The sequence below is a fragment of the Callithrix jacchus genome, chromosome 11 (genome assembly GCF_049354715.1).
Source record: "Callithrix jacchus isolate 240 chromosome 11, calJac240_pri, whole genome shotgun sequence".
Lineage (NCBI taxonomy): Eukaryota > Metazoa > Chordata > Mammalia > Primates > Cebidae > Callithrix > Callithrix jacchus.
The window spans coordinates 100315180-100329919 of NC_133512.1; the positions used below are offsets into that span (position 1 = coordinate 100315180).

The 14740-nt window shown below is 36.0% G+C and overlaps 1 protein-coding gene across 1 annotated transcript in view; it reads right to left on the reverse strand.

Moving 5' to 3' along the window:
• The window catches only part of CNTNAP2 (contactin associated protein 2), a 2303447-nt gene that overhangs the window by 993134 nt on the left and 1295573 nt on the right, over nucleotides 1-14740 (reverse strand). The gene's annotated exons all lie outside the window — the stretch shown is intronic.

Below are 14740 nucleotides of genomic sequence, written 5' to 3' on the forward strand. Positions count from 1 at the left end.
TTTATATCAGACAAAATAGATTTCAAGACAAAAACTATAAGAAACAAAGAAGATCATTCTATAATGATAAAGGGGCCGACTCAGCAAGAGGATATAACAATTTTAAATATATATACACTCAACATTGGACCACTCAGATATACAGAGCAAATATTAGAGCTAAAGAGAGAGGTAGTCCTCAGTACAATAACAGCTGGAGATTTCAACACACCACTTTCAGCACTGGACAGAGCTTTCAGACAGGAAATCAGCAAGGGACCATCAGACTTAGTATGTACTAGAGATCAAATAGATCCTATAAATATTTACAGAACATTTCATTCAATGGCTACATAATGTACATTCTTTTCTTCAAACCATGAATAATTCTCAAGGATTGATCATATTTTAGATTACAAAACAAGACTTAAAACATTTGAAAAACTGAAATAATATCAAGTATCTTTTCTAAACACAATGGAATGAAACTAGAAATTAACAAGAGAAATTTTGGAAACTATACAAATACATAGACAATATGCTCCTGAATAACCAGTGGGTCAATACAAAATTAAGGAAATTGGAATATGTCTTGAAACAAATGATAATGAAAACACAACATATCAAAAACTATGGGATATGACAAAAGTAGGACTGAGAGGAAAGTTCATAGCTGTAAGTGCCTACATCATCAAAAAAGAAGAAAAGCATCAAATAAAGAACCTACCAATGCATCTTAATGAACTGAAAAACCAAAATTAGCAGAAGAAAATAAATAATAAAGATCAAAGCAGAAATACACAAGATTGAAATAAAGAAAACAATACAAAAGATCAATGAAACAAAAAGCTGGTTTTTTGAAAAGTTAAACAAAAATGACAAGCCTTTAGTCAGACTACAGAGAGAGAGAGAAGAGCAAAAAAAAAATACAAAGAAAGATAAAAAGGGAGACATTATAACTAATACCACAGAAATTCAAAGGATTATCAGTGTCTACCATGAGCAGCTATATGTCAACAAACTGGAAAAACCTAGGGAAGAAATGGACAAATTGACAGACACTTAGAACCTACCAAGACTGAACCATAAATAAATTCAAAACCTGAACAGACTAGTAACAAGTAATGAGATCAAAGCCATAATGAAAAAGTCTCTCAGTAAAAAGAAGCCCAGGACCTGATGGCTTCATTGCTGAATTCTACCAAACATGTAATGAACAACTAGTAGCAATCATACTAAAACTACTCTAAAAAATAGAGCAAGAGAGAAATAGTTCCAAACTTATTCTATGATGCAGTATTATCTTGATTCCAAAGCCAGACAAAAACACATCAAAGAAAGAAAACTACAGGCCACTATCACTTATAAAAATAGATGCAAAAATCTTGAATAATAGCAAACCAAAAAAAAATCATTTGCCATGACTAAGTGGGATTTATCCTTGAGTTGCAGGGATGATTCATCATATGCAAATCAATGTGATACATCATATCAACAGAATGATGGACAAAACCAAATAATCATTTGAATTGATGCTGAAAAATGGTTTGATAAAATTCAACATCTCTTCATGATAAAAACTCAAAAACTGGGGATAGAAGGAATGTGTCTTAGCATAATGAATGCCACATATGACAAACCCACAGCTAGTATCATACTGAATGGGGAAAGACTGAAACTTTTTCCTCTAAGATCTGTAACATGACAAAAATGCTCACTTTCACCACTATTATTTAGCATAGTAATGGAAGTCCTAGATGGAACAATCAGACAAAGGAAATAAACTGCATTCAAATTGGAATGGAAAAAATCAAATTATCCTTCTTTGCAGATAATATAATCTTATATTTGATAAAACCTAGAGACTGCACAAAAAAACTTAGAACTGATAAACAGATTTTGTAAATTTGCAGGAAACAAAATCAACATACAAAAATTAGTGTCATTTCTATATGCCAACAGTGAGCAATCTTAAAGAAAAATCAAAATATAATTCCATTTACAATGGCCACAGATAAAATTAAATACCTAGGAATTAACCAAAGAAATGAAAGATCTCTACAATGAAAACTATAAAATACGCATGAAAGAAATGGAATAAGATACCAAAAAATAGAAAATATTCAATTTTTATGGATTGGAAGAATCAATATTGTTAAAATGTCCATACTCCCCAGAGAAATCTACAGATTCAATGCAATTCTTATCGAAATAACAATGGCATTCTTCACAGAAATAGAAAAAAAAATCCTAAAATTAATCTGGAACCACAAAATACCCAGAATAGCCGGAGCTATCCTGAGCAAAAGAATAGATCTGGAGGAATCATATTACCTGACTTTAAATTATACTACAGAGCTACAGTAACCAAAATGGCATGGTACTGGCATTAAATTTGACAGATAGGTCAGTGTAACAGAATTCAGAAACCAGAAACAAATTTACACACCTACAGTGAAATGTTTGACAAAGGTGCCAAGAACATACACTGGACAAAAGACAGTCTGGAATACTGGAATCTAAAAAGAGCTGAAAGGAATGCTATGAATAAATAAAATTCCCTAAAATAAAGGTCATTTGGCCCATATGGTTAAAACACCAGGGTTCAGCTAGATGGACTTTCAGGAAAAGCTCTACACAGCCCAGTGTCATAAATTGGGCCTCACAGGATATTTACAAGTAACATCAAACTATATACTTTCCAATTTCACGTTAATGTGTCCTCTTTATTTCATTCCACCTCATTATCATAAAAGTAGGAATTAGATGTTCATGGCATATCAGCAGTCCCTCTGGTATTGGCTTCTTTCCAAGTGTGTCCAAACTACATACTATTTCCATAATTAAAACTATGTGAAAATGAAGTGTTCACCCAGACCAAGATGGCCTTAGCATTTCCCTCTGCTGGACTAAACTTTACACAGGCTTCCTCCTGACTCTTGGTCCCTAGCCTTTCTTTTTTAAAGCATTTACTTTAGAAAACAAATAATTGTAAGCTTTTTCTTTGCCCAATTGAGATGTAAACTTTTTTTATTGCCAGTTTTTCTTAAGGACCCTGGAACCATCACTTTGAAATAAAATCATTAAAGGGATACAGTATACATAGGAGTGTGGGTGGGAGTATAACTTCAAGGAGCTTTGCTCTAAGTTGTAAAACTACTTTCTGTCATGAAGATAGGAGAAAATATACTTCATCTTGGATAAAGCCAATTAGCAAGCACAAATGGCTACAGATTCTCCCAACCCAGCTATTAAAAACCCTTCATCCCTTTGTTTCAATGGAGTTGAGCTCAGCCTGAGTTACCACCTCTCTCCTCTGTTACAGTAGTTTTGAATAAAGTCTCCTTTGCCTATTTAACTTTGTCCAGTGTCGTGTTTGCTTAGACCAGGTATATTCTGAGTTTATCTTGTAATTGTCAGACTCGTCTGCTTTTTGTTTCCTTATTTTTTTAGTTTATTTATTCAATTTGGAAATAAGTGGATTTTCTCATGCCATATTATAGTTGGACATGTCTTTCATAATCCTGATATATCAAATTAAAAATTTTTAATTGAAATTTAAAATTTCTGGAATAAATTTATTATATTTCTTTAACCAAACAATTAAAAACATAACAAAAACTTCTCGTTGATGTTTCTCAATAGAGAAGGATCCCTGGCAAGTTAATAAGGGTATCTAACCTGTTTGGTATATGTGATGTTGCTTTAGGAAGAATAAATTATTCAGTGGCTTAAATAATAAAATAAGACCTCTTCATTCTTCTATTGGTTCTAATCTTCTTTCAATTGACCAGGTGTGGTTCCTCTGTTGGATGATGCTAGAGAGGGTACCATGACTACCCTGGCTCCGTTATTGCTTGTGATTAAATTATAAATTAATAAATTAGCATATTCAAATGGTAACAGGAAACTTTAAACCCTTGTAAGATTTAATTATTTAAAAATAAAAGAAATGAAAAACAAAACCAATGTAATAAAAAAGGAACAAAAAGAGAGATAAGATTGATCACATAGCTATAATTTCCAAGGCACTTTCTCCAATGCATTATGTGTGTTACTTTGAAAATCCTAACAGCAATACTAGCAGTAAGTGCTGTTATTCCTATTCTACAGATGAAGAAACTATGGCTGTAAGAAAATAAATACCTGCCGAAAAATGACCCAATTAATAAATGGCAGAGCTTGGATCTGATAACCTAAGGAGCTCAGCACCACACCCAGCATGTTTTACTGTTACACTACAGTAGCCTCTCGGCTTGCAGCCTGTAAACATTAGCTGTGAGGACATTGGATGGAATAAGGCAAATTATACAAAACTAGGTAAAATGGCCTGGTCTCCAATAACAGCCTTGCTAAGTCACAAACATCCTTGTGTATGAAGAAATGTTTCTATCTGCTTCTTGCTGCAGTCTATGGATATATGGTCTCAGATCCTAATGCCTAAGGCAGTGATTCTCCAAGTGTGGCCAGTATCACCTGGTTAAATATAAGATGTGAAAATTCTCCTACTCAATCAGAAACTCTGAGGGTAAGGCCCAGCAATCTAGCCCTCCTGGTGAGTGTAGGCCTGCTCAAGTTCCAGAAATCACTGGTCTAAGGTGAATCATGGCAGAGATCCTTACCTCTGCTGCTGCGGTGGCTCTCAGGCAGAGTTATTATCTTAATAATACCCTGCAATGATTTGTAGATTTCCAACCTGCAGTAGGCTCTACTCATTTATTGTGGCAAATCTTATAGGGACTATGCCTTTTCTGAGCACAATTTGATCTCAGAGATTAAGAAACATACATTTCAAAATCTTGGCATTTCCTGTGTTACCCAGAGCAAGGTTTGTACAAAATGCTTCTTCAGATCTCTGTGTCAGATGAATCAATACAATAATTGCCATTTCTCAATCTCCTGTTGCCTCAAATTCAGAAAATAAAGCTACTGAGAATATTCAATTCAATTCATTCACCCCACCTCAAACCTCACACACAAATACTTGAATTACAGGCAAGACACAAGATAACGTGTGGTATCAGAGTTAAAACAGAAGCCAAGTCTTTTAGGTTAATGCCACAGTCTAAAGAGGAGGAGGAGGAGGAGTCTAGAACCCCCAGCTTCATCTGTGCATCATGGTACACCATGGCGAATTTACTTGAAGTGCTGTGACTTCCAAGAGAAGCAGATGCCCCATGTGTAACAAAAGCCACAAAACACTAAAGAAACCATATAAATGGCTTTATAGTCCACTCTTTTAGATCATCAAAACCAGCTTTCCTATCTGGTTGTCAGCACCTCATCGACATAGACAAATCAATTATATGCAGAACAAGACTATCCTTAATTGTATTTGTTAAAAGTACATATACTGGGGAGGGATAGCCTGGGGAGAAATGCCAAATGTGGGTGAAGGGGAGAAGAAAAGCAAAGCACACTGCCATGTGTGTATCTACGCAACTGTCTTGCATGCTCTGCTCATGTACCCCAAAACCTAAAATCCAATATAAAATTAAAAAAAAAATAAAAGTACATATACAATTAATATGTGTAGATGGAAGATATTATGAGCCTTCAAATAGTAACATATTATTATTCTTGATTTCTTTTTCCTTTGAAAATGTGCTAGACAATTCTATCTCTCTCTATACAAATTAGAAGGAAGAGTTCAAACATTAAAATGGAATAGATACATAATTAAACATTTTGGTAGACAATATTTCAACTCTGAATTTGAAATAATCTTAGCGAGGACTTTAAAAATACTCACAAGTGGGTATTGAACAATAAGAACACATGGACACAGGGAGGGGAACATCACACATCAGGGCCTGTTGGGGGATGGGGGGCCTAGAGGAGGGATAGCTCACGGTGGGGATATAGGGGCGGAATAGCATTAGATGATGTGTAGATGACGGGGTGATGGATTCAGCAAATCACCATGGCATGTGTATTCCTATGCAACAAACCTGCATGTTCTACACATGTACCCCAAAACTTAAAGTATAATGAAAATTAAAAAAAAATACACTACAATTGTGAGGAAAATAGGGTTTTCGAGTGGTCACACACCAGATCCTATTTTCATATAGCTACTTTAAACTGACTAATGGAAATCAGCATAATTACCAGCTAGAAGGGTACAATATTTTCTCAAGATATTAAGCTCAGAAATTGTGGCATCAGATACCACAACTATCAGCAAATAGAGTGCATAACCTTGAACAGGAAATCCAGTTGAATAGGCATCAAGAACATGTCCCTTCACTTTCTATGCTCAGTTCTAACCTTGCAGGCTCTGTGACATTCAGCAAGTCTCAATATAGCTCCTTCATTTGTTTTCCTATTAAACTTGGATTCTTTTAGAGGACTGATAAGGTATTAATACAGAGTATAAAAAGCTCCTGAAAACTTTAAAATGCATCTATTATTTAAAAGGACAACAAAGCATTGCTATTTTAATATACACTAATTTCATTGTTCTGAGGTATTTGAACATGTCGTAATTTTGTCATTGTTCCTACCAAGGTCATACAATAAGACATATCAAAGACAATAAGTTGCTTTTCGATTTTGATATTTCAACTTTCTTTTAGACATTCACAGAGTTCCAGGTAACAACATAGCTCTGTCTACCCACAGGCTGTTTGAAAACACCCAGAGGCACTCATTTTACTCTAGTTTGTAGGACACGGAGGAGAAAGCAGGTTCACAGCAAATTTCGAGTGATCTGAAAATATGAAAATCCTAAAATAGGTGGAAAATTTCATAGGTAACATTACATTCCAATATAAAATTCACAACTTGTCCTCCCAAAACAAATGTCAAAATCAGTCAGGAACACTTTTGCCTGAAAAGCCTCTTTCTTATTGATTCACAAAGCAAACATGAGTCTTCACTCTTCTCACCGAGAAGTTGTCCCAGGGTGCCCTGGAGATCACAGTCCTTTCTTCTCAAGATCCAAAAGTAAAGCAAACACACTGTGACCAAATAAACCACTACAGACTGTCTACAACCTTATCCCAACACAAATCAGTTTCAGGCAGAATTTTCAATTTAAAATCCAGGTCCTATTGTGAGGTAGAGAGAAAGAACGAATAATCCATTTATTGGCTAAACAAATTTGTCTTAAATTGAAGGCAAAATATTCACCCAGGGAACTTAATGACTCTGGAGAAACAGTGTTTTAGAGGGTGATGGTAGAAGATTTGAATATTATGATATAAAAGAAGTATTAAGACACCGGGGAAGGATTCAGCACCTTGTGGATGGCCACTCTTTCAAGGACATTTTTAGTGCAATGCTGATTCCAAATATCCAGTGCTCCTGGTGAGCCAGGTAGCAGTTCGTATGCCTGATTATCTACCTTTCTGTTTTGAATTAAATCATACATGTTGCCACCAGGCACCAGTGTTTTCGAGGTTACGCCTTATGCACTTGTTGAAGTCTATTGGGTGTGACAAATGTTCAAATGACCACAAAAATGCATATTTAATAGTAAACTTAGGTAAGTGCCAGTGAAGGAAAGCAACACAGCTCTAAGAGTGCATGAAAACCGAAAGGACTTTGGGGTTTAGGAAAGGCCTCCTTAGGGAGGTGATGTCTGGGCTGTGTTTTGCAGGATGAAGAGGGGTTAAGTGAAAAGGGTGGGACGTTCTAAAAAGAACAACATTGGGTGGCACTGAGTGGCAGGAGGACCATATGATTTCAAAAAACACTGTGACTGTGGTTGGGAGATGAGGAGGGCAAGAGGAGAGAAACTGTGGAAATATGCTGGAACTATCAGCAAGGTCCAAATGGGGTTTCTTGGTACTCACTGGGAAAATCTTCACCCAGCAAATTTTGCGAAGCGTGTTTTAGATAACTGATGAGACTTATAGCATATGGCTAATGAGGGAAAGAATGATGTTGTTAAATAAAACTGTCGTACACTTTTGGAGTAAACTGAACTAATAATTCACTTGGTAGAAAACTTCAGTATGATTTCTATTTTTTTTTTTTTTTTTAACACAGCTTTGTCTCTTATCTTCCTTCTAAAGCAGTGATTCTCACTGAGGGCTGATTTGGCCTTCTCATCCCTCCCAAGAGATATTTGGCAATGTCTGAGCACAATTTGCTTGTTACAACTGGAGGGGGTGCTGTTGCCATCTAGTGGGTATAGGCCAGGAATGCTGACAAAACATCTCACCATGCACAGAGACCCCCACAGAGCAAGAAATTGTGTAGCTTAAAACATCAGTAGGGCTGAGGATAAGAAACTCTTCTCTAAGGTGTTTTAAAAATTTAAAGTGTTTTCCACGGTCTCTTGACCTAATGCACAAGATAGATATTTGTGTATTTTCCCACACTTAGAAAACAAGGAAAGCAGGTCAGATTTGAGGATATAAGAAATGGGAGATGCATTTGAGATGCATATTAAACAAACCCAGATATACTAAAAGACAAGCCTTGACTGGGAATTTAAATTTGGGAATTTTTAGAGTATGCAGAAATCGAATCCATGGAAGGAGTAAAAGAACAAGGAGAAAGTGCTTAGTGCAGAGCCTTCAGGAACTTCTCGCTGCCAACTAGGTAAAGGAGAATAAGCCTACAAAAGGAAATTAGCAGAGGCAGGCAGAACTCAGAGAGATACAAGAAAAGTAAGAGTAGGATGTCATGGAAACCAATGTGAGAAATTGTTTCAAGAAAGAGAAACTGATTTACAGTGCCAAACATATCTAAGAGAAAAAACAAGGTGAGGACAGAAAAGTCTATTTTATTAAGAGACATGGCGGTCATTAGTGACCTTTGTAGAGGGCTGTCTTGGTTGAGTGATGGAGGTGAAAGCCAGATTGGAGCGGTCCAGGATTAAGTGGCAGTGCGGGGCTAAAGACAAGTCTTGTACAAGCCTTTATTTTAAAGAGAAGCAGAGGTTGTAAGGGGCCCATGTGTGAAATCAAGATTGATTATGGGACAGACTCGAGTATGTTTAAAGGTTGATGGCAGTGATTTGGTTTGAAGCTAGCAGTGCAATATACAAGAAAAAGTTTATAGTTTAAAGTTTCTTGGAAAATATAAAGGAACAAGTTCCAAAAGAGATAGAGAGACACCATCTCTGTTGTCACAGGAGGGAAAGAATCAATAAGAAACTTTATTGATTGATTTACATAGAATTCGTACAAGGTTTGTGACCAGGTATGAAAGAAGAAATATTTATTTATCAAATCAAAAAAAAAAAAATGAGAAGGGTTTGACACTGATCACTTTTCAATTGCTCCAACCAACCTAATCAGGAATTTGACAAGCCAGTCATAGGATATGGCCTGCACTTCTCCTAACCTGCTGTTGCCTATGCTGTTTCCTTCATCCCATATATCTTACCTGCTCTGAGTTCTCTGGTAATGTTTCTCTGTACCCTATAATGCTCCCTCCTCTCTGCCCTAGTTGGACTCACCATAATGGACTGTAATTATTTCTTTACTGTTTGATTGCTTCACTAGACTAGGAACTCCTTCCGGCACGGTCACATCACATGTAGAACACTGGTGGGTGGTGCCTAGCAACACACAGTTGATAAATGCTTGCTGGGGGCATTAGTTTTCCTCTTTATTTTTATTTATTTATTTTTTGAGACGGAGTTTCGCTCTTGTTACCCAGGCTGGAGTGCAATGGCGCGATATCGGCTCACTGCAACCTCCGCCTCCTGGGTTCAGGCAATTCTTCTGCCTCAGCCTCCCGAGTAGCTGGAATTACAGGCACATGCCACCATGCCCAGCTAATTTTTTGTATTTTTAGTAGAGATGGGGTTTCACCATGTTGACCAGGATGGTCTTGATCTCTTGACCTCGTGATCCACCCGCCTAGGCCTCCCAAAGTTTCCTCTTTATTTTTTAGGTAAACATCTCACCATTGAATGCTTGTATTGTCAAAATTATGCATCTCAAAAAATATACATTAAACTATCAATTTATATATATGTACATGTACTTCTGAGACTACTTCTGAATAACCTCTTAGAATACAGGTTTCTTTGTTCTAAGCATCTTCACTGAACAGATGGGTTCATCCTGAGACGGTTAGAAAATCCAGTTCAACAGAAATTCTGCTACCTAAAAGCTGACATTTTATAATCAAGCCAATTAACTGGGTTATTATGAAATCTCTTTCTTCCTAGACTGTGACCTCATAGAAGGTAGAACCTTTTTCTAGCTAAATATACAACACATTTTTCAAAATGTTTACTTAAAAAATAATTTTACTTGGCTCATAATGAGTTGAGGGGAAAGTAGGATGAGAACACAAGAATAAATAGATTCAGGTTTCTGACACCAAATATCTATTTCCTGTTTTTACATCTAACATATACAACTAAATCAAAACATCCTAAAATTCATATGAAACCAAAAACCCCACATAGGCAAAGCAAGACCAAGTAAAGGGAACAAATCTGGAAGCATCACATTAACCAACTTCAAACTATACTACAAGGCCATAGTTACAAAAACAGCATGGAACTGGTATAAAAATAAGGATGTGCACTAATGGAACAGAATAGAGAACCCAGAAAAAAGCCAAGCATTTATAGTCAACTGATCTTTGACCAAGCAGACAAAAGCCTAAAGTGGGAAGAGGATACCTTATTAAACAAATGGTGCTGGGAAAACTGGCAAGCCGCATGTAGAAAAGTGAAACTGGATCCTCATCTCTCATTTTATGCACAAATCAACTCAAGAGAGATCAAAGACTTAAATCTAAGCTGTAAAACAATAAAAATTCTAGAAGGTGACATCAGAAAAACTCTTCAAGATGTTGCCTTAGGCAAAAAGATCATGAACAAGAACCAAAAGCAAATATAACAAAGAGAAAGATAAACAAATGGGACCTAATTAAACTAAAAAGCTTCTGCACACCAAAAGAAATAATCAGCAGGGTAAAGAGCCCATAGAGTGGGAGAAAATCTTCACAAACTATGCATCTGACAAAATCTATAAGGAATGCAAATCAACAAGAAAAAAAAACAGTCCCATCAAAAAGTGGACTAAGGACATGAATAGACAATTCTCAAAAGAAGACATACAAATGGTCAACAAATACATGAAAACATGCTCAATATCACTAATTACCAGGGAAATGTGAATCAAAACAACAGTGATATACCACCTTACTCCTGCGAGAATGGCCATAATATAAAAATCAAAAAGTGACAGATGTTGGCATGGCTATGGTGAAAAGGAAACACTTTGACACTGCTTGTGGGAATGTTAACTAGTACAACCACTATAGAAAACAGTGTGGAGATGCCTTTAAGAACTAAAAGTGGAACTATTCTTTAATCCAGCAATCCGAATCCCACTATGGGTATCTACTCAGAGGAAAGTAAGTCATTATATGAAAAAGACACTTGCACACACATTTATAGTAGTACAATCTGCAATTGCAAAAATATGGAACAAGACTAAATGTCCACTGACCAACAAGTGGATAAACAAAATGTGGTATATATATACCATGGAATACTACTCAGCCATATAAATGAATGAAATAATGGCATTCACAACAACCTCGATGGAGTTGGAGACCATCATTCTAAGTGAAGTAATTCAGGAATGGAAAAACCAAACATCATATGTTCTCACTCATAAACAGAAGCTAAGCTATGAGGATGTGAAGGCATAAGAATAATATAATGGACTTTGGAGAATCAGAGGGAAGGGTGTGGGGTGGGGGTTGAAAGAAAAAAGACTACACATTGGATATAGTGTACACTGTACACTGGTCACGTGATTGGTGCACCAAAATCTCAGAAATCATCACTAAACATCTTTTCCATGTAACCAAACGCCACTTGTTCCCCCAAAAAACTATTGAAATAAAACAACAACAAAACTATAACCGTAGAAGAGCAGACATTACACACATAGAAAACAAAACACAAGGGGATTTTTCCTCTTGTCTCCCTATCTTTCTAAAGCATGAATCTGTTTTAGGTGAATAATGGAAGTTCCAAAAGCAGAGAATCCAGTTTATAAATAAACTCTATATCCGATATAAAAGAAAGTGGTAGCTTCCATAGAACAAATTGAATAATAAATGGCAATTAAGCTTGAAAAGAAAGGTCAACTCTAAATTGAATCCTCTGTTCTGGGGTAGAAGATGGTAGCAATCTAATTCAATGAAATTTATGTAATGCTAATTGCATTGCCAATTTTAATCATTAAATGAGAAGTATGAGATAAAAGTGTGAGAGACGGTCTTTGCCTTACACTGTCTAGATGAAAAATGAAGATATCAAATAGCAATAGGAAGTAGTTTTATTATTAATTGCAAAAAAAAACCAGGCTATAAAGTTAGTAAGAGGAAAGTCATTTAGCAAATATTTATCAAGTAGGTTATAAGGCTCAAGCCTTAAGCAACATGCCGAGAACTCACTGTAGGTTCGAATACTCTGGGAAGTCTTCATGAGGAGGTAAACTGGAGCTAGACTATTTGTGATTGCCTCAATTTCCCCAGTTCATTCAATAACAAACCAAGCTGTTCTGTTACTGATGAGTATTTCTTCTGACATGAGCCAATCAAATCTACATTTACATTGATTTACCTGTCCTATTCTTTGCAATCGAAATTTTCTCGTTTGAAAGATAATGTTACTATTTTTTAATTTAACTGAAACCTGAAATTTAAAAATTTGCCAGGTTTTCTCTGCCATAAAAGAAAGGGTACTTTTAGCTTTTTTTCCTACAATTTACATATTTAGGTTTGCACGTAAAAAGTGAAAGCCATCACACACAAAACATTCGGGCAACGGTAATGCAGCTTTAACCTTGTCCTCTTCCTGAAGCCCCAAAAAAGATAAAGGCTGATTGCCTGGGGCCCTGTTGGAAAATGAATGACAGGCAGAGAGTGCATGTACCTGCATTTGTAAATGGTAAAAGCTCTCTGAAAAATATCTGTTTTTGTTAGTACTTCTCTTCATGTACTTCACTGTGGCTGCAATTTAATTCTCTTCGTTTACAATGTGAATATGATTGAGTTCACATACTCCTTGTTGTTTTCCTTATTGATTACCTATCCAGTAAAACACCCAGTCTCTGACTTAGCATTCAAAAACTCTCCATGATTGGGCTTACTGGTTTCATTTCTGCATTTTATCCAAACTATTGTTAAACTTCCTCAAACACGTCTTCCTGCTCAGTCACCTTTGCCTCTGTTTGTTCTGGTAAGAATCACGTGGTTCATATGACCTTATCTTATCTGTTGAAAGAACCCATATTTCATAGAGCTATTCCAGATACTTCCAGTTAAGACCGATTTCTGTTTTGCTATGGTTTGAATGATCGTGTCTTCCCCAAAATTCATGTTGAAACATAACCCCCGATGCAACTGTATTGAGAGGTGTGACCTTTGCGAGATGATTACCTCATAAGGGCCCTGAATGGCACTAACACTCTTATAAAGGGGTTCAAGAATAAAAGGGACACTCTCTTGCTCCAGTCCATCCTTTTCACCATGTGAGGAGACTGCATTCTTCTCCTCTGAAGGATGCAGCAACAAGGCACCATCTTGGAACAAGAGTCATCCTCATCAGACACCAATCCTGTTAGTGCCTTGATTTTGGACATCCCATCCTTCAGAACCATGGTAAATAAATTTCTATTGTTTATAAATTACCCAGTATTTTGTTATAATAACACAAATGGACTGAGACAGTCACTTATCAAAAACCACCTGGCAATACATCTATTTGTGATGATTTTTATGTCACTTATATTTAGAGGATGAGTATAAGAGTATTCATCCATCCATCCATCCATCCGTCCAACAAAAACTAATTTATTACCTAAAAATCTATCACAAACTTTTCCCTAGGTGAGACACTGAAGGCATAGTAGTACACAAAGCAGACTCATTCCCAGATCTTTTAAAACCTGACAGATTAATAAGGAAGGCAGACATTCTGTGAACAGCAAAAATCACAAGTACAGAAATTTTTCTTGATGGAATTCATTGTGTAGGATACGTTAAAAAAGTACAAACTCCTAGAACAGAAATTGAAAGAGATCTCTGCGTGGTGGAAAGGAATTATTACACATTTTGACTGCAAGCTGATGTGAAGCTTCAAGTTCAGCTCCTCAGAACTGTGGTTGGAGGAGTCATGTTCAAGAGCTTTACAATGATTACATCCAATGACAAATGTTTTGAATATTCATGATACATACAAACACACACACCAAGGAAGCACTTAGTTGGTCTGAGACTTGAAGTTTTCATAATGAAATCATAACTGTGTAAGGTGAAAGCAATTTTATAAAAGATAATTAGGACCAATGATATTTACAGATAAGATTTCTATTTATTTATGCCCTTTTTTAAATGAAAAAAAAAATCACATTTGACCAGCTTAAAGGTAAAGTACCCACTCCCTGTGTGCACATCATCACATGTTCAGCCCTATTATGGACTGATACAGAATCATGGTTTACAGGCATAGGATTCTGCTCAAGATAAAGTTGCCATTTTTGATTGCTGTTTTTTGTAATCCCTAAATCTTAAATTCATGAGAAATAACATAGAACTATACAATATATTATTGTAAGATTTCTATAATAAAAGGAATTGGCATTTCCAGTCAATTAAAATTGAAGTTTTTTAGTTTAAAAATTTTAACACTAGAATAAATGAAATATGCATTAGAAGATTCAGATGGAAATACCATGTTAAAATTCTAAGAGCCAGAACAAAATCAAGTAACACATGACCAAATCCATAGGAAAATATATCTTTGAGCCACAGTGCTGACAAG